Source organism: Tamandua tetradactyla, chromosome 2 (assembly GCF_023851605.1).
Source record: "Tamandua tetradactyla isolate mTamTet1 chromosome 2, mTamTet1.pri, whole genome shotgun sequence".
In the NCBI taxonomy this organism is placed as follows: Eukaryota; Metazoa; Chordata; class Mammalia; order Pilosa; family Myrmecophagidae; genus Tamandua; species Tamandua tetradactyla.
Window position 1 is genome coordinate 136,636,084 of NC_135328.1, and position 20,879 is coordinate 136,656,962.

The 20,879-nt window shown below is 38.3% G+C and overlaps 1 protein-coding gene across 1 annotated transcript in view; it reads right to left on the reverse strand.

Moving 5' to 3' along the window:
• The window catches only part of CNIH3 (cornichon family AMPA receptor auxiliary protein 3), a 207,985-nt gene extending 189,233 nt beyond the window's left edge, over positions 1-18,752 (reverse strand). Inside the window, exons 1-3 of the mRNA XM_077149129.1 lie at positions 18,247-18,752; positions 17,728-17,902; positions 14,700-14,820 (exon numbers count right to left, since the gene is read on the reverse strand). The gene's annotated coding sequence lies outside the window, so the exon portion shown is untranslated. The remainder of the gene's footprint in view (positions 1-14,699; positions 14,821-17,727; positions 17,903-18,246) is intronic.
• Between the last annotated feature and the right edge of the window lie 2,127 nt (positions 18,753-20,879).

A 20,879-nucleotide genomic window follows, 5' to 3' on the forward strand; every position in this document is an offset into this window, starting at 1 on the left:
GAAGACTGTAAAAAGAAGAAAAATTAGATATGACATATAAAATCCAAAAGGCAAAATGGTAGAAAAAAGTACTACCTGTACAGCGATAACACTAACTGTTAATGGATTAAACTCCTCAATCAAAAGATATACACTGGTAGAATGGATTAAAAAACAGGACCCATCTATATGCTGTCTACAGGAAACACATTTTAGACCCAAAGATAAACGTACATTGAAAGTGAAAGGTTGGGAAAAGATATTTCATGCAAATAACAACCAGAAAAGAGCAGGAGTAGCTATACTAATATCCAACAAATTAGACTTCAAATGTAAAACAGTTAAAAGAGACAAAGAAGGACACTATGTATTAATAAAAGGAACAATTCAGCAAGAAGACATAACAATCATAAATATTTATGCACTGAGCCAGAATGCTCCAAATACATAAGGCAAACACTGAAAAGAGAAATAGACACATCTACCATAATAGTTGAGACTTCAATTCCCCCCTCTCATCAATGGACAGAACATCTAGACAGAGGATCAATAAAGAAATAGAGAATCTGAATGATACAATAAATAAGCTAGACTTAACAGACATTTATAGAACATTATACCTCACAACAGCAAGATACACCTTTATCTCAAGTGCTCATGGATCATTCTCAAGGATAGACCATATGCTGGGTCACAAAGAAAGTCTCAATAAATTTAAAAAGATTGAAATCATATAAAATACTTTCTCAGATCATAAAGGAATGAAGTTGGAAATCAATAATAGGCAGAGTGCCAGAAAATTCACAAATATGTGGAGGCTCAAGAACACACTCTTAAACAACCAGTGGGTCAAGGGAGAAATTACAAGAGGAATCAGTAAATATCTTGAGCAAATGAAAATGAAAACACAACATATCAAAATTTATGGGACGCAGCAAAGACAGTGCTAAGAGGGAAATTTATTGTCCTAAATGCCAATATCAAAAAAGAAGAAAGGTCAAAAATCGAGGAATTAACTGTCCACTTGGAAACTAGAGAAAGAACAGCAAACTAACCCCAAAGCAAGCAAAAGGAAAGAAATAATGAAGATTAGAGCATAAATAAATGAAATTGAGAAAATGAAAACAACTGAGAAAATCAGCGAAATCAGAATTCTACGAGAAAATCAATAAAATTCATGGACCCTTAGAGAGGTTGACAAAAAGAAGAACAGAGAGGATGCAAATAAATAAAATCAGAAATGGAAGAGGAGACATAACCACTGACCCCACAGAAATAAAGGAAGTAATGAAAGGATACTATGAACAAATTTTTGATAATAAATATGACAATATAGATGAAATGGGCAACTTTCTAGAAAGGCAAGAACAACCAACATTGACTCGAGAAGAAAAAGACGATCATAACAAACCAATCACAAGTAATGAAATTGAATCAGTCATTAAGAATCTCCTTGTTCTAGTTGATAGCTGCCGGAATGCAACACACCAGAGATGGACTGGCTTTTAATAAAAGGGGATTTATTTCATTAGTTCTTCAGAGGAAAGGCAGACAACTTTCAACTGAGGTTCTTTCTTATGTGGGAAGGCACAGGGTGGTCTCTGCTGGCCTTCTCTCCAGGCCTCTGGGTTCCAACAATCTTCCCCAGGGTGATTTCTTTCTGCATCTCCAAAGGCCTGGGCTGAGCTGCAAGTACTGAGAGGAGGTATGCTGAGCTGCTTGGGCTATGCTACATTGAACTCTTTCATTTAAGCACCACCCAGTTAAATCAAACATCATTCATGACAGCAGGCACACCTCTTAGCTGACTGCAGATGTAATGAGCGACAGATGAGGTTCAGTACAATTGGCTCATGTCCACAGCAACAGAACTAGATACCTACACCTACCCAAGTTGACAACAGAATGTAACTACCACACTCCCCAAAAAGAAAAGTCCAGGACCTGATGGCTTCACATGTGAATTCTACTAAACATTCAAGAAAGAACTACTACCAATCCTGCTCAAACTCTTCAAAAAAAATTGAAGATGAAGGAATGCTACCTAACTCATTCTACGAAGCCAACATCACCCTCCTGCCAAAGCCAGACAAAGATATTACAAAAAAAGAAAATTACATACCAATCTCTCTTATGAATATAGATGTAAAAATCCTCAATAAAATTCTAGCAAATCGAATCCAGCAGCACATTAAAAGAATTGTACACCATGACCAAGTAGGAGTCATTCCAGATATGCAAGGATGGTTCATTATAAAAAAATCAATTAATGTAATACACCATATCAATAAATCAAAGCAGAAAAACCACATGATCATCTCGATTGATGTAGAAAAGGCATCTGACAAAATTCAACATCCTTTCCTGTTGAAAACACTTCAAAGGATAGGAATAGAAGGGAACTTAAAATGATAAAGGGAATATATGAAAAACCCACAGCTAACATCATCCTCAATGGGGAAAAACTGAAAACCTTCCCCCTAAGATCAGGAACAAGACAAGGATGTCCACTATCACCACTATTATTCAACATTGTTTTGGAAGTTCTAGCCAGAGCAATTAGACAAGAAAAAGAAATACAAGGCATCAAAATTGGAAAGGAAGAAGTAAAATTCTCACTGTTTGCAGATGATATGATACTATATGTCGAAAACCCCGAAAAATCCACAGCAAAACTACTAGAGCTAATGAATGAGTACAGCAAAGTGGCAGGTTACAAGATCAACACTCAAAAATCTGTAGTGTTTCTTTTATTTTTTTTTTTACATGGGCAGGCACCGGGAATCGAACCCAGGTCCTCCGGCATGGCAGGCAAGCATTCTTGCCTGCTGAGCCACTGTGGCCTGTAGTGTTTCTATACATTAGTAATGAACAATATGAGGGGGAAATCAAGAAACGAATTCCATTTACAATTGCAACCAAAAGAATAAAATATTTAGGAATAAATTTAACTAAAGAGACAAAAGACCTATACAAAGAAAACTACAAGAAATTGTTAAAAGAAATTACAAAGACCTAAATAAATGGGAGGGCATACCATGTTCATGGATTGGAAGACTAAATATAGATAAGATGTCAATTCTACCTAAATTGATTTACAGATTCAATGCAATACCAATTAAAATCCTAAAAACTGACTTTTCAGAAATAGAAAAACCAATAACCAAATTTATCACGAAGAGCAGAGTGTCCCAAATAGCTAAAAGTATCCTGAGAAAGAAAAATGAAGTTGGAGGTCTCATGCTACCTGACTTAAAGGCATATTATGAAGTGACAGTGGTCAAACAGCATAGTACCGACATAAAGATAGATATACTGACCAATGGGATACAATAGAATATTCAGATATAGACTCTCTCATCTATGGATAATTGATCATTAATAAGGCAGTCAAGTCAGCTCGCCTGGGACAGAACAGTCTCTTCAATAAATGGTGCCTAGAGAACTCGATATCCATATGCAAAAAAATGAAAGAGGGTCCATATCTCACACCCTATACAAAAATTAACTCAAAATGGATCAAAGACCTAAACATTATATCTAAGACCATAAAACTGTTAAAAGAAAATATAGGGAAATATCTTATAAATCTTATAATAGGTGGCAGTTTCCTAGACCTTACACCCAAAGCACAAGCACTGAAGAAAGAAAGAAATGGGAAATCCTCAAAATTAAACACTTTTGTGCATCGAAGAACTTCGTCAAGAAAGTAAAAAGACAGCCTACACAATGGGAGATAATATTTGAAAACAACATATCAGATAAGGGTCTAGTATCCAGAATATATAAAGAGATTGTTCAACTCAACAACCAAAAGACAGACAACCCAATTACAAAATGGGCAAAAGACTTGAATAGACACTTCTCAGAAGAGGAAATACAAATGGCCAAAAGGAACATGAAGAGATGCTCAACTTCCCTGCTATTAGGGAAATGTAAATCAAAACCACAATGAGATATGATCTCACACCCACCAGAATGGCCATTATCAATTAAACAGAAAATGGTGGTGCTGGAGAGGATGTGGAGAAAGAGGCATACTTATCTACTGTTGGTGGGAATGTCAAATGGTACTACCGTTATGGAAATGCAGTTTGGCGGTTCATCAGGAAGCTAAGTATAGAGTTGCCAATGACCCAGCAATACCATTGCTAAGTATCTACTCAGAGGACATGAGGGCAAGGACACAAACAGACATTTGCACACCAATGTTTATAGCAGCATTATTTACAATTGCAAAGAGACAGAAATAGCCAAAGTGTCCATCAACAGACAAATGACTAAACAAACTGTGGTATATACATACGATGGAATATTACACAGCTGTAAGACAGAATAAAGTTATGAAATATGTAACGACATGGATGGACCTTAAGGACATTATGCTGAGTGAGATTAGCCAGAAACAAAAGGACAAATACTATATGGTCTCACTGATAATGACCTGACATTAGTGAATAAACTTGGAGAATTTCATTGGTAACAGAGACCATCAGGAGATAGAAATAAGGTAAGATATTGGGTAATTGGAACTGAAGGGATACAGATTGTGCAACAGAATTAATTGTAAAAATTCAGAAATGGATAGGACAATACTACCTAACTGTAATACCATTATGTTAGAACACTGAATGAAGCTGCATATGAGAATGATAGCGAGAGGAGGCCTGGGGGCACAAATGAAATCAGAAAGAAAAGACAATAAAGACTGAGATGGTATAATATAGGAATGCCTATAGTGTATAATAGTGACTAAATGTACAAATTTTAAAAATGTTTGTGCCTGAGGAAGAACAAAGGAATGTCATTACTGCAGGATGCTGAAAATAGATGGTAATTAATATTTTTAAATTTCACCTTATGTATGAGATTAAACCAAAAAATGTTTATTTGGTACAAAATTTGTATTTTGACTAGTGCAGTTCCTAACATAACTTATGTAGATAGCTTGACAGAACACCCTAAGTACTTGCTATCTTGGGTAGGACATGAGATTTTGTTGGTTTGTCCAGAGTGATGCCCCGATGAATCCCAGAGTGATTCGATCAGTGAGTGGAAAAGTATTTGCAAAGTCCCCTTCGGGGAATGGTGAGAACAGGGGAAAATTCAACCTTCCCAAGTTGAATTCTTGATATTCTCACAAGCAGTGTGGACAACCAAAGTTATAGGCTGAGCCCCCAGTCTTGGGGATTGTTTATATGAAACTTAACCCCACAAAGGATAGGTCAAGTCTACTTAAAATTTAGGCCTAAGAGTCACCCCCAAGAGAGCCTCTTCTGTTGCTCAGATGTGGCCTCTCTCTCCAGCCAACACAACAAGCAAACTCACCAACCTCCCCCTGTCTACGTGGGACATGACTCTCAGGGGTGTGGACCTTCCTGGCAACGTGGGACAGAAATCCTAGAATGAGTTGAGACTCAGCATCAAGGGATTGACAAAAACTCTAGAATGAGCTGAGACTCAGCATCAAGGGATTGAGAAAAACTTCTCGATCAAAAGGGGGAAGAGTAAAATGAGACAAAATGTCAATGGCTAAGAGATTTCAAACAGAGTCGAGAGGTTATCCTGGAGGTTATTCTTACACATTAAGTAGATATCACCTTGATAGTCAAGATGTAATGGAGAGGCTGGAGGGAACTGCCTGAAAATGTAGAGCTGTGTTCCAGTAGCCATGTTTCGTAATGCTGATTGTATAATGATACACCTGTCACAATGTGACTGTGTGACTGTGAAAATTTTGTGTCTGATGCCCCTTTTATCTACCTTGTCAACAGATGAGCAGAACGTATGGAATAAAAATAAATAATAGGGGGAACAAATGTTAAAATAAATTCATTTGACAAAAAAATCGAAGTGGAGAGAAAACTACCTAATTCATTCTATGAAGCCAACATCACCCTCATACCAAAACCAGGCAAAGATATTACAAAAAAAGAAAACTACAGACCAATCTCTCTAATGAATATAGATGCAAAAATCCTCAACAAAATTCTAGCAAATTGAATCCAGCCACACATGAAAAGAATTATACATCATGACCAAGTAGGATTCATCCCAGGTATGCAAGGATGGTTCAACATAAGAAAATCAATTAATGTAATACACCACATCAACAAATCAAAGCAGAAAAATCACATGATCATCTCAATTGATGCAGAGAAGGCATTTGACAAGATTCAACATCCTTTCCTGTTGAAAACACTTCAAAAGATAGGAATACAAGGGAACTTCCTTAAAATGATAGAGGGAATATATGAAAAACCCACAGCTAATATCATCCTCAATGAGGAAAAATTGAAAACGTTCCCCCTAAGATCAGGAACAAGACAAGGATGTCCACTATCACCACTGTTATTCAACATTGTGTTGGAAGTTCTAGCCAAAGCAATTAGACAAGAAAAAGAAATACAAGGCATCAGAACTGGAAAGGAAGAAGTAAAACTATCACTGTTTGCAGACGATATGATACCATACATCGAAAACCTGGAAAAATCCACAACAAAACTACTAGAGCTAATAAATGAGTACAGCAAAGTAGCAGGCTACAAGATCAACATTCAAAAATCTGTAGCTTTTCTATACACTAGTAATGAACAAGCTGAGGGGGAAATCAAGAAACGAATTCCATTTACAATCGCAACTAAAAGAATAAAATACCTAGGAATAAATTTAACCAAAGAGACAAAAAACCTATATAAAGAAAACTACAAAAAACTGCTAAAAGAAATCACAGAAGACCTAAATAGATGGAAGGGCATACCGTGTTCATGGATTGGAAGACTAAATATAGTCAAGATGTCAATCCTACCTAAACTGATCTACAGATTCAATGCAATACCAATCAAAATCCCAACAACTTATTTTTCAGAATTAGAAAAACCAATAAGCAAATTTATCTGGAAGGGCAGGGTGCCCCGAATTGCTAAAAACATCTTGAGGAAAAAAAACGAAGCTGGAGGTCTCGCGCTGCCGGACTTTAAGGCATATTATGAAGCCACAGTGGTCAAAACAGCATGGTATTGGTATAAAGATAGATATGTCGACCAATGGAATCGAATAGAGTGCTCAGATATAGACCCTCTCATCTATGGACATTTGATCTTTGATAAGGCAGTCAAGCCAACTCACCTGGGACAGAACAGTCTCTTCAATAAATGGTGCCTAGAGAACTGGATATCCATATGCAAAAGAATGAAAGAAGACCCATATCTCACACCTTATACAAAAGTTAACTCAAAATGGATCAAAGATCTAAACATTAGGTCTAAGACCATAAAATAGTTAGAGGAAAATGTAGGGAGATATCTTATGAAACTTAAAATTGGAGGCGGTTTTATGGACCTTAAACCTAAAGCAAGAGCACTGAAGAAGGAAATAAATAAATGGGAGCTCCTCAAAATTAAACACTTTTGTGCATCAAAGAACTTCATCAAGAAAGTAGAAAGACAGCCTACACAATGGGAGACAATATTTGGAAATGACATATCAGATAAAGGTCTAGTATCCAGAATTTATAATGAGATTGTTCAACTCAACAACAAAAAGACAGCCTACCCAATTACAAAATGGGAAAAATACTTGAACAGACACCTCTCAGAAGAGGAAATACAAATGGCCAAAAGGCACATGAAGAGATGCTCAATGTCCCTGGCCATTAGAGAAATGCAAATCAAAACCACAATGAGCTATCATCTCACACCCACCAGAATGGCCATTATCAACAAAACAGAAAATGACAAGTGCTGGAGAGGATGCGGAGAAAGAGGCACACTTATCCACTGTTGGTGGAAATGTCAAATGGTGCAACCACTGTGGAAGGCAGTTTGGAGGTTCCTCAAAAAGCTGAATATAGGATTGCCATATGACCCAGCAATACCATTGCTAGGTATCTACTCAAAGGACTTAAGGGCAAAGACACAAACGGACATTTGCACACCAATGTGTATAGCAGCGTTATTTACAATTGCAAAGAGATGGAAACAGCCAAAATGTCCATCAACAGAAGAATGGCTAAACAAACTGTGGTATATACATACGATGGAATATTATGCAGCTTAAGACAGGATAAACTTATGAAGCATGTAATAACATGGATGGACCTAGAGAACATTATGCTGAGTGAGTCTAGCCAAAAACTAAAGGACAAATACTGTATGGTCCCACTGATGTGAACCGACATTCGAGAATAAACTTGAAATATGTCATTGGTAACAGAGTCCAGCAGGAGTTAGAAACAGGGTAAGATAATGGGTAATTGGAGCTGAAGGGATACAGACTGTGCAACAGGACTAGATACAAAAACTCAATTGACAGCACAATAATACCTGATTGTAAAGTAATCATGTTAAAACACTGAATGAAGCTGCATCTGAGCTATAGGTTTTTTTGTGTGTTTGTTTGTTTGTTTTTTACTATTATTATTACTTTTATTTCTTTTCTCTATATTAACATTCTATATCTTTTTCTGTTGTGTTGCTAGTTCTTCTAAACCGATGCAAATGTACTAAGAAACGATGATCATGCATCTATGTGATGATGTTAAGAATTACTGATTGCATATGTAGAATGGTATGATTTCTAAATGTTGGGTTAATTTCTTTTTTTTCCGTTAATTAATAAAAAATAATAATAATAAATTCATTTGAAATGCTAGTGTTCAGTGAAAGGGAGGGGTAAGGGGTATGGTATGTATAATCTTTTTTTTCTGTTTTTGTTTTATTTCTTTTTCTGTTGTCTTTCTATTTCTTTTCCTGAATTGATGCAAATGTTCTAAGAAATGATGAATATGCAACTAAATGATGATATTGTGAATTACTGATTATATACGTAGAATGGAATGATCACATGTTAATGTTTTAGTTCGTTTGTTGTTAAATTTTTTTAAATTAATAAATAAATAAATTTAAAAAAAACAATCACAACTTGACCACAAAGGAGCAAAGCAATTAAAAATGGTTTGATCGGGTGGTTCAGTGGTAGAATTATCACCTGCCACATGGGAGACCAGGGTCCAATTAAAAAAAAAGTGCTGCGATAACTGGATAAATGGAAAAGAATGAAATGTGAGCCCCATCATCCAATCATCTCAATCCCTGCTCACAACCGCTACATCTCAAGACCACACAGCATTCCATAACTTCCACCGTGATTCAGCTACAGTGGTGTTAATTCTCATCTCACCTAGCTTTGGCTTTGGACTTTGTCACTGGTATTAATTCTTTTTTCTGCATCTGTCTGACTCTTGCTGTCAACTCTGCTCCCTTCCACTCTACCTTCCTGCCTATGATTTCCAATCTCTCCAAAGATAACTCACCAAATGCTCTAAAGAGCAATGCCACAAATATTAATGATATTCCTGCACACCAGCAACATGCAGAAAGTCAAATTTTAAAGAAGAAAGCATTTATAATAGCACCAAAAACATAAAATACCTAAGAATAAATATAACAAAGGGTTTTTAAGGATTCTATGTGGAAAACTATAAAACATTATTGAGAGAAGTTAAATAAAATTCAAGTAAATGAAGACTCAATATTGAAAACTTCCTTAGAAGTTGAGAAACTGATTCTAACATGTATATGGAGGTACAAAGGGTCAAAGATAGCATAGACACTGTTGAAGAAAAATAACTGTTCTAGTTTGCTAGCTACTGGAATGTAAAATACCACAAACAGAGAGGCTTTTAAAAGGGGGAATTTAATAAGTTGCTAGATTACAGTTCTAAGGCCGAGAAAATGCCCCAATTAAAACAAGTCTATAGAAATGTCAAATCTAAGACATCCAGGGGAAAATATCTTGGTTTAAGAAGGCCAATAAGTTTCAGAGTTTCTCTGAAGTGGAAGGGCACACGGTGAACACAATCAGAGTTTCTCTCTCCTCTGGAAAGGCACACGGTGAACACGGTCAGGGTTCCTCTCTCAGCTGGAAAGGCACATGGCGAACACAGCGTCATCTGCTAGCTTCTTCTCCTGGCTTCCTGTTTCATGAAGCTCCCTGGGAGGCATTTTCCTTCTTCAACTCCAAATCAGTCATGATGGACTCTCTGCTTCATGGTGCTGTAGCATTCTCTGCTCTCTCTGAATCTCCTCCATTCTCCAAAATGTTTCCTCTTTTTTAGGACTCCAGAAACTTATCAAGACCCTTCCAAATGGGTGGAGACATGTCATCACCTAATCCAGTTTAACAACCACTCTTGATTAAATCACATCTCCAGGGAGTTGATTTGATTACAGTTTCAAACATACAGTATTGAATAGGGATTATTCTGCCTTTATGAAATGGGATTTAGGTTAAAACATGGCTTTTCTAGGGGACATACATCCTTCCAAACCAGCACAATAACAAAATGGCAAGACCTGGTACACTGCATATCATGATTTCAAGACTTATCAGAAAGTACAATAACTAAGACAGTGTGGTTTTGACACTGACTTCACTTCTTGACAAGACAAATGTCAAATAATTTGGGGCTATTTAAAAACTGTCACAACCACATAATTCAGAGTCCAGAAACAGATCTCATATATATGGATACTTGATTTATGATATTGGTAACACTTCATAGTAATGGAGAAAAGAGAGCTCTTTCAGTAAATGGTAGTGGGTCAGTAGTATCTACATAAGGGAAAAAAAACAAAGCTTGATTTCCTCTCACACCATTCACAAAAATCAGTCCTAGGTAACTTGTAGACCTAGATGTGAAAGACAAAACTAGAAGTCTTTTAGAAAATAATATAGGAGAGCATATTCATGGCCTAGAAAGGAAACTTGCAACTCATAAAGGTAAAAGGGCAAATTGGAATACATTAAAATAAATTAAAATTAAGAATTAATATTTATAAAAATTAAGAGCTTCTATTTTGATAAATAGAAAAGAGTGAAAAGACAAACTAGAGTGGGAGAAAGTGATTTTAACACATAAACCAATAAGGAGCTCATAAGCAGACTATATAACTATATAAAAAACTACTAAAAATCCATTTAGAAGAACAAAAATCGAGACCCTAGTAGAAAAGAAGACAAGAGAGTTGAACAAATATTTCATAAAAAAGGATATCCATCCAGATAAGTCCTGAAACCTAGCCCAACCTCTCCAGAACATAAGCTAGTTCCATCTCCCTACCCCATATTAGTGACAGACGCTTCCATAATCAAAAATTTAGAATTGCCATAGCCCAAACAACCCCAATGAGAGGTATGGAAAAATCAAAGGTGATGGTGGAAGTATACATAGAAGATAGGACTTAACAAATGAATATGAATTCTTAATCATTAAATTGATATCTGTTTTAGTCTCCAGTATTATTTTTAGAGAAGCTAGAAGTAAAAACCTAAAACTGTGAAATTGTAGCCCATGTCGAAGTCTGAAATATGTTCTACAACTAATTGCGGTGCTGTGCTTGGAAATTTGTAGCTTTTGTTTATATATGTTACTGTTCACAAAAAAAAGAAGGAAAAAAAGTTGATCGTGATGATAAAAAAGTATTTAAGCCCTCTAGCCTCCTATATTCTGGAGCAGCTAGAAGGAAAAATATGAGAGAATCATATAGTAGTCCATGACAAACTCTGGGACCTGTTCTGTAACCACTCTTTGAAGAGTGCTTTGAAAAACTATTGCTTTTTATTTCTCTGCTTTGTATATATGTTTACTACACAATGAAAAAAGTTAAAAAAAAAAAAGATATTCATGTGGCCAATAAGCATACTAAAAAGTACTCAATATTAGGCAAGAGGGAATGCAAAGTAAAACCATAATAAGATATCACTAAGTACCACCTGAATGATGAAAATCAAAAGACTGATAACATCAAGCATTGGAAAGAATGTGGATGAGGATCCCCCATGTTTTATTGAAGGGAATATAAAAAGGTTCAACCACTTTGGAAAACTGTTTGGCAATATTTACTACTGTACTGATTATATGCTTCCCCTGTGACCCAGAAATTCTACTCCTGGGTATGGAAATAACCTAAAATAGTATTATAAGTACATAAAATGTGCACCAAAAGACACATACAAGAACGTTCATAGCAGCAGGTCTAGTATAATGCAAATGTCCACTAAGAGTAAAATGGATAAATTGTGTGTCATTCCATGAAATATCACAGTGAAAACGAATATGTGCCTTGTAAGTGGTTAAAATAGGAAATTTTGCATTGTATATATGTTATCAAAATAAAAATTAAAGAGAAGAAAAAAAATTAATGCACCAAAGCTATATCTACAATATAGATGTATTTCACAAACACAATGTTGAATGAAACATGGTCTATGATTATAGTAAGTTCAAAAACAGGTGAAATTAAAACATGGCATTTAGGGGAACATATTGAGGTGGTAAAACAGTTGAAAAATGCAAGTACATGAAAGCCATAAAAGTCAAGTTAGAGGTTGCCTTTAGGGGAAGGAAAGGCACACAGGGGCTTCTGTAACTGGGAAGGGGCACACAGGGGCTTCTGGGATGCTAACAATAGTCTATTTCTTGGTGTGAGCATTTGCAGTATACTACTTCGAGAAGCTGTACTTTTATATTTTATGCATTTTTCTCAATTGTGTAATTTCACAAAAAACAACAGAAGTTTCTTGGCATAAAAAGGTGGAGTATAGATAGTCTTAGCTCCACTTGCCTCTATGAGCTTAGACCTAAGTGGTCTGTCAGAGAAAATGTGAACCCCCTAGCAAAATGTGGGAAGGAGTAGATCAATCCAGTTAATGTCATGATGTGATGGTTTGAAGCTATATGAACCCAGAAAAGATCATGCTATTTTAATCCATTCCTGTGGATATAGACCTATTGTGGGTTGTACCTTTTGATTAGGTTATTTCAATTGAGATGTGACCCACCCAATTCAAGGCGGGTAAGTTTAGTTTGCAAACTGCCAGAATGCAATATACCAGAACTGGAACAGCTTTTAAAAGGGAGAATTTAGTAAGTTACAAGTTTACAGTTCTAAGCCTATAAAAATCCCCAAACGAAGGCATCCAAGGAAAGATACCTTAATTCAAAGAAGGCTGATGGGTCAGGAACACCTCTGTCAGCTGAGTAGTCACATCGCTGGCATCTGCTGGTTCCCTGCTCCTGGGCTCCATTGCTCTCAGCCCTTGTTCTTGTGCGGATACCTCACTTTGCTTCTCCAGGGCTGGCTTTCATCTCTTGGCTTCCCTTGGCTCTTTCCAGGTTCTGGCTTGCTTAGCATTTCCTGGCAACATCTGCTGGGCTCCAACTATCTCCAAACACCCATGTCTCTGTTCTCTGTCTATCAGCTCTGCTCTGAAGTTTTTTGTTGGCTCTGAGGTTTCTCTCATTTCAGGCTCTCTCTCCCAAACATTTCCTCTTTTAAAGGACTCCAGTAAACTAATCAAGATCCATCTGGAATGGGTGGAGTCACATCTCCTTCTAATCAAAAGGCCCCACCTACAATTGGGCATGCCACATCTCCATGGAGATAATCTAATCAAAAGCTTCTACATATAGTGTTGAATCAGGATTAAAAGCGACAACTGTTCCCACAAAATTGGATTAGGATTAAAGCATGGCTTTTCTGGGCTACATAATATTTTCAAACTGCATAGCGAGTCTTAATCCTCTTACTGGAATCCTTTATAAAAGTATAAAAGACAGAAAAACAGCCCCAGAGAAGCTAAGAGAGAAAAGTCAGAAGCCAACTACTAACTTTTTTCATTTAAAGACGTTTATTTTCTAACGATATGTATTAATTACACTCCACCTTTGGTGATTTTCTTTCTTAAACCCCCTCCTTTTCAGTATGTGCTCTAGTTCCCCCTTCCTTTAAGGTATTGTGCCCAGAAACCGCATCTTTTCTGATGCAGATGGGTCTTCTGTTACCCTGTCCAACCAAGTAGTTAGTTCACCCCCACACTTCCTGTCCTCTCACTGAAGTTAGCCCTTTTCTGTCTCATCTACAGTGACAGATGACCTGTGGGTTCCCATCTAACACATTTCATGTTTCCATTATCCTGTCCCTTAGTCCTCCGAGCCTTCAGGTTTCCTAAGATGTGAACAAGCATTTCTAACACAGGAATCTAAGCTAAGTGTGGATGCAGGAGACTGGATGGCACATAAACACTTTCCCAGGTGCCCCTATCTTGAATCTCAGAAAAATAATTCTAATGTGACAGGGTAGGAAGGAATGGCATGCCACTCTACCCATGATGGGCTCCTCCTATTCTGGAATCTCCTCCTCCCAAGGGCCTTTCCTTTCCTATTTACCTAAGAATAGTCTCTTTCTATGTATTAGTCTCTTAGCTTCCCATTTGTTTCCTTTATAGGGTTTATCACAATCTGTAATATTTTGCTTGTTTCTTTACTTCTTTGCCTGGGTATCCCCAACCACTGTCAATTCCACAAGCAATGTTGTTTATTGTTTGCACCCCAGAACCCAGCGCAGTGCCTGGTAAATGAGCATATAGATGCTTAGAGCACCTATTTTGTGCCAGGTACTGACCTAAACCTTTTTGTTTAATAAACAGGATTCACAGGATGTTATCAGAAGGTAACTTAATTTTGTACCCCATTGCTCCTTTAACAGGTATTGAGTAGAAGAAATTCTTTTTTCTTAGAAAGAAATTCTTTCCCTTTCACTATTAGGTATTAAAAGCTTCTTTTTTTTTTTTTTTTTTTTACGTTTTAAAATTTCAGTTGTTAAAAAAAAACCCACTTTGATTATTTCATCTTCTCCCCTTCCCCAGCTGAGGCTCACCGCAGTAAGAATCTGGAGTCCAAGAAGTGGGTTTGGTGAGAGGGGTGTGGAGAGAGTGTCACCTCCTTTGCTCTTTCTCTCCCACTCATCTCCTCCTCATTCTAGGTGATGTTGTTAATTCCTCCAGGGTTGAAGAAGAGAAAAGAAAGGAAAAAAGAAGAGGGCAGAAAGTTCTGAAATGACTTTGCTTTGTGTTCTCTGAATCTGACATCTGTTTAAACCTGACTCTTTTTCTCATTAGTTTTCCTTAAGGCCTCTGCTGGACACCCTCCGACAGTAGCTCCCCTGACGTGGAATTTATGTTCCTCCAGCACAGCTCCCCCCTCAGTCTCTGGTTTTCCACCTCACCTTGCCAGGACATATTCTGGGCTGGTGTTAAAATGGCTCCAGTCCAGCGGCCTCTCTCCCTCTGCCTGGTCTTCATATCCTTTTCCTGCTTTCCGAGGGGTGGGACCTTGTGTCCCAGCCATAGCCCTGACCTATGCTGCTTTCACTTCCTCAAACCCATCACGTGTGAACCTGCAGTGTCCCTGGACTACAAGGAACACATCCTGGATTCTCAGAGAGCTTAGTTGGAGGTACCGCCCCCCCAAAAAGGCTTGACTGAGAAAGCAAAGCACCCTCCACCCTTCCTTTCTTTGAAGGAATCTCACAGCCCTGCTTTTCCCAAAGAAACTCTACCCTTGAAGTAGAATTGCACACCTGAGGTAGAAGAATCTTCAACAATTTTTAACTGTCTACTCTGGGGATTCCATCAGGGCGATAAGTTCACACTCATCTGGGGATCTGGTAACCATGATATCTTAATGCCTCCCTCCTGGTGTACACACATAATCATACTCAGTCTTTACCATAACCATCTGTGGAAGGTGCCATTAGCATCTCCATTTTACAGATAAGGAGAAAGAAAAGTCAAGCGACTGGCTCATGGTCACAGCCCTAAGAGGCAGAGCTAGGCTGAGAACCCAATTTAACATCCAGGTACACTTGCTAAATCTTGTATAGTCGCCATAGCAACCCTGTGAGGTAGGCACTATAATTGGTATTTAGAGGCTAGAAATGGAGTCTTAGTGAGGTTAAGTAGTTTGCCCAAGATCATACTGCAAGTGGCAGAGCTGGATGAGAACCCAAGAACACCTGACTCCTGAAAAAGATTCTTAACCACTGTGCTATTACGGATTAGCTGGTATGAATACATGGTAAAGCACACAGGCTCTATCACAAAGCCATGTGAGAGAAAAAGATGGGAAAATCAAATTGCGACAAGGCAGGCTCTCCTCTCATTATTCTAGGAAAGAAATTGGATGTCCCATGCCTGCAGGTAATGAACTGAAACAACTGTTTAGGGAGGACTGTGAGATAACACCAACAAATGCTTAAATCAATATGCCATGTCGGTTCTAATGTGTTTCGACTCCTCCTGGTCAATCCTGGCTGAATCCCCCTGTAAAATACCACAGCAGGGCGGGCCGCGGTGGCTCAGCGGGCAAAGTGCTTGCCTGCTATGCCGGAGGACCTCGGTTCGATTCCCGGCCCCAGCCCATGTAACAAAAACGGAGAAACAGAATACAATAAAAACAAGAAAATGTTTAAAGATGTTTCCCTTTCTTCCTTCCTTCCTTCCTTCTATCCTTCCTTCCTTCTCTCTGTCTAAAAAAAAAAAAAAAAAAAAAATACCACAGCAGCCAGTGAAGAAAGGAATCTGGGGCGAGAGGAACGCTTACAACCACCCACTGTTCAGGGACCAATTATTCTGCCTGTTGGCTATAGCAGATAGACAGACTTGGAATATAATTGTGAATATGATTATTTCATTCCTTAGGCCCCCAAACCACAGGGCTGAGCCTAACTAGCCATTCAAGGGCAAGGGAAATGTGACTGAAAAATAGAGAGAGAGAGACTCAAAAATATGAAAAGAACTTTGTAAAAGCATAACCGATAAATGTTTAATTAAATGTATACAAAATGTAATATTACATCAACCTCATTATTTGTTAAATTAGTATTCATAAGAATCTCATTACATTGGAAAATAATCTGTAGATCAGACTTTCTTTTAGTTCACAAGAATTCCCAAAGTGTGAACAAGAAATCACAGCCATTTGTGAATTAAATAAGTTGTTCATAGATTACTTGAAAGGCAAAAATATTGTTTAATGTCTTCTAAAATATTTACAACACAAAGTTACACTCAGTGTAGCATTTTATTTCTTTCTGTGATGCAGTATGAGGTTCCTGAATGAAAGCATCTTAAAATGGATCTAGGATCTTAAAACAGCCGTGGCCAGTGTTGTACTGAACCCCCAAAGAAGGACCATTAAAGCCATCAATGAATCCAAGTTCCTCGCATAGTTCCTGAAATGTTGTTGGTTTGCATTAAATCTTAATTATATTTAGAGTTGTCTTGCTTGCCAGGCTATTGTGACGAGTACCACATAAGGACTGGCTGCAACAGTGGGGATTCTGTTGGCTCAGTTTTCTGGCTTTCCCATCACACTGTAAAGTTCTCTCCTTTCTCTTCCAGGTACCTGCTGGTTTCCAACTTCTGGCTTTCTCTTTATAAGGCCTCCAGTAATCTAGATTAAAGCCCACCCTAGTGCAGCTGGGCAACACTTTAACTAAAAATAATGCCTTCAAGAGCTCACATCCACAGAGACTTGGATTAAGATTAAGAAAATGTCTGTCTAAACTGGGGTACACAGTTCAACCTCCCATAAGAGGCAACACTTCCTGAGACTGTGGGTATAGAATCTTGAGTTAGATTGCCCAGTTCAAATCCTTGCTCCACCGTTGTCAACTGTGTGTTCTGTGGTGAGTGTCTCTACATTCCTGAGCCTCATTTTCCTGATCTGTAAAAGGAGGAGAATAACAGAATCCACTTCAAAAGATTGAGAGAATTAAATGATCATTGATTACTATGACTGCAGCATAGTATTTGATAAACATTACTTATAAATACAGTATTAGATAAACATTAGTGGCTAGATTACTAATATATAGAAATTTGGATCTGCCAAGAGAACCTCACCTTGCAGCCTCACAGTTTAGTCATTTGTATGTCTTTCCAAGGTGTCTTTTCAAAGTGATGTGTGCAGAGGCCAAGGTGACTCTTCAATCAGGTTTCTCCTGGACAAGATCAGGTAGAAGAGGAGTGGGCTTTCAGGGCCAGTGGACAGACAGAAGGACAGCAGAGAGCTAGAAATCTGGAGAACAAACACTGTTTTCAGAATGGAGTCCCTTACTTTGAGCTGACTTAAAAAAAGTTTCCCAGCCCCTCCCCTCCAAGTGGAGTATTTATGCTAATGAAGAGAAAAAGAATTTTTGCAAAGCTCCATGACTAATTAATCCTCAACAAAAGTAGTTGTTCTGTAGCAAATGGATGTTTCCTACAGAGGTATCAATTATTTGAATGCAAATTCAGTGTTTTATAAAAGTACTTAGAGGACGAAGACAAGTCTTTAAAAACATCCCTTTGAGGTTATTCTTATGCATTATATAGATATCCCTGTTTTAGTTTACCATGTATTAGAGTGGCTAAGGGAAGTACCTGAAATTGTAGAGCAGTGTTCCAATAGTGTTATTTCTTGAAGCTTTTACAGTGTGACAATGTGATTGTGAAAACCTTGTGTCTGATGCTCCTTGTATCTAAGGTATGGATAGATAAGCAAAAAGTATGGATTAAAAATAAATAATAGAGGGAACAAAGGTTAAAATAAATTGAGTAGTTTGAAATACTAGTGGTCAATGAGAGGGAGGGGTAAGGGGTATGGTATGTATGAGTTTTTTCTTTTTTCTTTCTTTTGCTGGAGTGATAAAAATGTTCAAAAAAATGATCATGGTGATGAATACACAGCTATGTGATGATATTGTGAGCCACTGATTGTATACCATGTATGGAATATTTGTATGTCAAGAATAGTTGTATGGAAGATGGCGGCTTAGTAAGGTACGTGCGTCTTAGTTCCTCCTCCAAAGCAAATACTAGGTGAACTGAAACAGTGCAGAACAGCTCCCGGGGCAACGGCAGGGAATGAACACACAGCGTACCCCAGTCTGGACTGGCTAGTCTGACTGCAAGACTCGGCTGCGGTGAGATCCCCGAGCGGCGTGCAATTTCCCGAGCAGCGGCAGCTGTGGCGGCCGGAGCTCCTCCCTCCCTCCTTCCCGGACCGGCTGAGAGTCTCGGAGAGGCAAGTTTCCCAAGCTGAGGAGGCCGGCGCCCCTCTTTTGCAGGCAGCTTCCTGGTCCGGCAACGAGTCTCGGATCAGAGGGCTACCCAAGCTGCGGTGGGCCTCCCCCACCAGCGGCTTCCTGGTCCGGTGGGGAATTCCCCAGGCCACGGCGGCCGCTGACCGATGCCCCTCCCCTGTGGGCCACTTCCTGGTCCGGTGGCGAATTCCCCGGGCCCGCTGTGGCCGGCGACCAGCCACAGGGTCCCCTCAAGCCGCAGCAGCTGACGCCCCCACCATGCGCGGCCTCCCGAACCAACGGAGAGAATTGGATCGGAAATCCCCAGGCCGCGGAGATCGGTGACCAGGGGGATCCCTTCCAAACACGTGAGACAAACGTGTAACACGAGCGCCACCTACTGGGCAGGATAAGAAAAACAGAACCCAGAGATTTCACAGAAAAATCTTACAACCTGGTTGAGTCCGACACCCAGGGAAATCTGACTAAATGCCCAGACGCCAGCAGCAGAAGATAATGGTGCACGCTCAGAAGATTGAGAATATGGACCAGTCAAAGGAACAAACCAATAGTTCAAATGAGATACAAGAGCTGAGACAACTAATGCTGAATATACGAACAGAAATGGAAAAACTCTTCAAAAATGAAATCGATAAATTGAGGGAGGACATGAAGAAAACATGGGCTGAACATAAAGAAGAAATAGAAAAACTGAAAAAACAAATCACAGAACTTATGGAAGTGAAGGATAAAGTAGAAAAGATGGAAAAAACAATGGGTACCTACAATGATAGATTTAAAGAGACAGAAGATAGAATTAGTGATTTGGAGGATGGAACATCTGAATTTCAAAAACAAACAGAAACTATCGGGAAAAGAATGGAAAAATTTGAACAGGGTATCAGGGAACTCAAGGACAATATGAACCGCACAAATTTACGTGTTGTGGGTGTCCCGGAAGGAGAAGAGAAGGGAAAAGGAGGAGAAAAACTAATGGAAGAAATTATCACTGAAAATTTCCCAACTCTTATGAAAGACCTAAAATTACAGATCCAAGAAGGGCAGCGCACCCCAAAGAGATTAGATCCAAATAGGCGTTCTCCAAGACACTTACTAGTTAGAATGTCAGAGGTCAAAGAGAAAGAGAGGATCTTGAAAGCAGCAAGAGAAAAACAATCCATCACATACAAGGGAAACCCAATAAGACTATGTGTAGATTTCTCAGCGGAAACCATGGAAGCTAGAAGACAATGGGATGATATATTTAAATTACTAAAAGAGAAAAACTGCCAACCAAGACTCCTATATCCAGCAAAATTATCCTTCAAAAATGAGGGAGAAATTAAAACATTCTCAGACAAAAAGTCACTGAGAGAATTTGTGACCAAGAGACCAGCTCTGCAAGAAATACTAAAGGGAGCACTAGAGTCAGATACAAAAAGACAGAAGACAGATGTATGGAGAAGAGTGTAGAAAGAAGGAAAATCAGATATGATATATATAATACAAAAGGCAAAATGTTAGAGGAAAATATTATCCAAACAGTAATAACACTAAATGTCAATGGACTGAATTTCCCAATCAAAAGACATAGACTGGCAGAATGGATTAAAAAACAGGATCCTTCTATATGCTGTTTACAGGAAACACATCTTAGACCCAAAGATAAACATAGGTTGAAAGTGAAAGGTTGGGAAAAGATATTTCATGCAAATAACAACCAGAAAAGAGCAGGAGTGGCTATACTAATATCCAACAAATTAGACTTCAAATGTAAAACAGTTAAAAGAGACAAAGAAGGACACTATATACTAATAAAAGGAACAATTAAACAAGAAGACATAGCAATCATAAATATTTACGCACCGAACCAAAATGCCCCAAAATACGTGAGGAATACACTGCAAACACTGAAAAGGGAAATAGACTCATATACCATAATAGTTGGAGATTTCAATTCACCACTCTCATCAATGGACAGAACATCTAGAC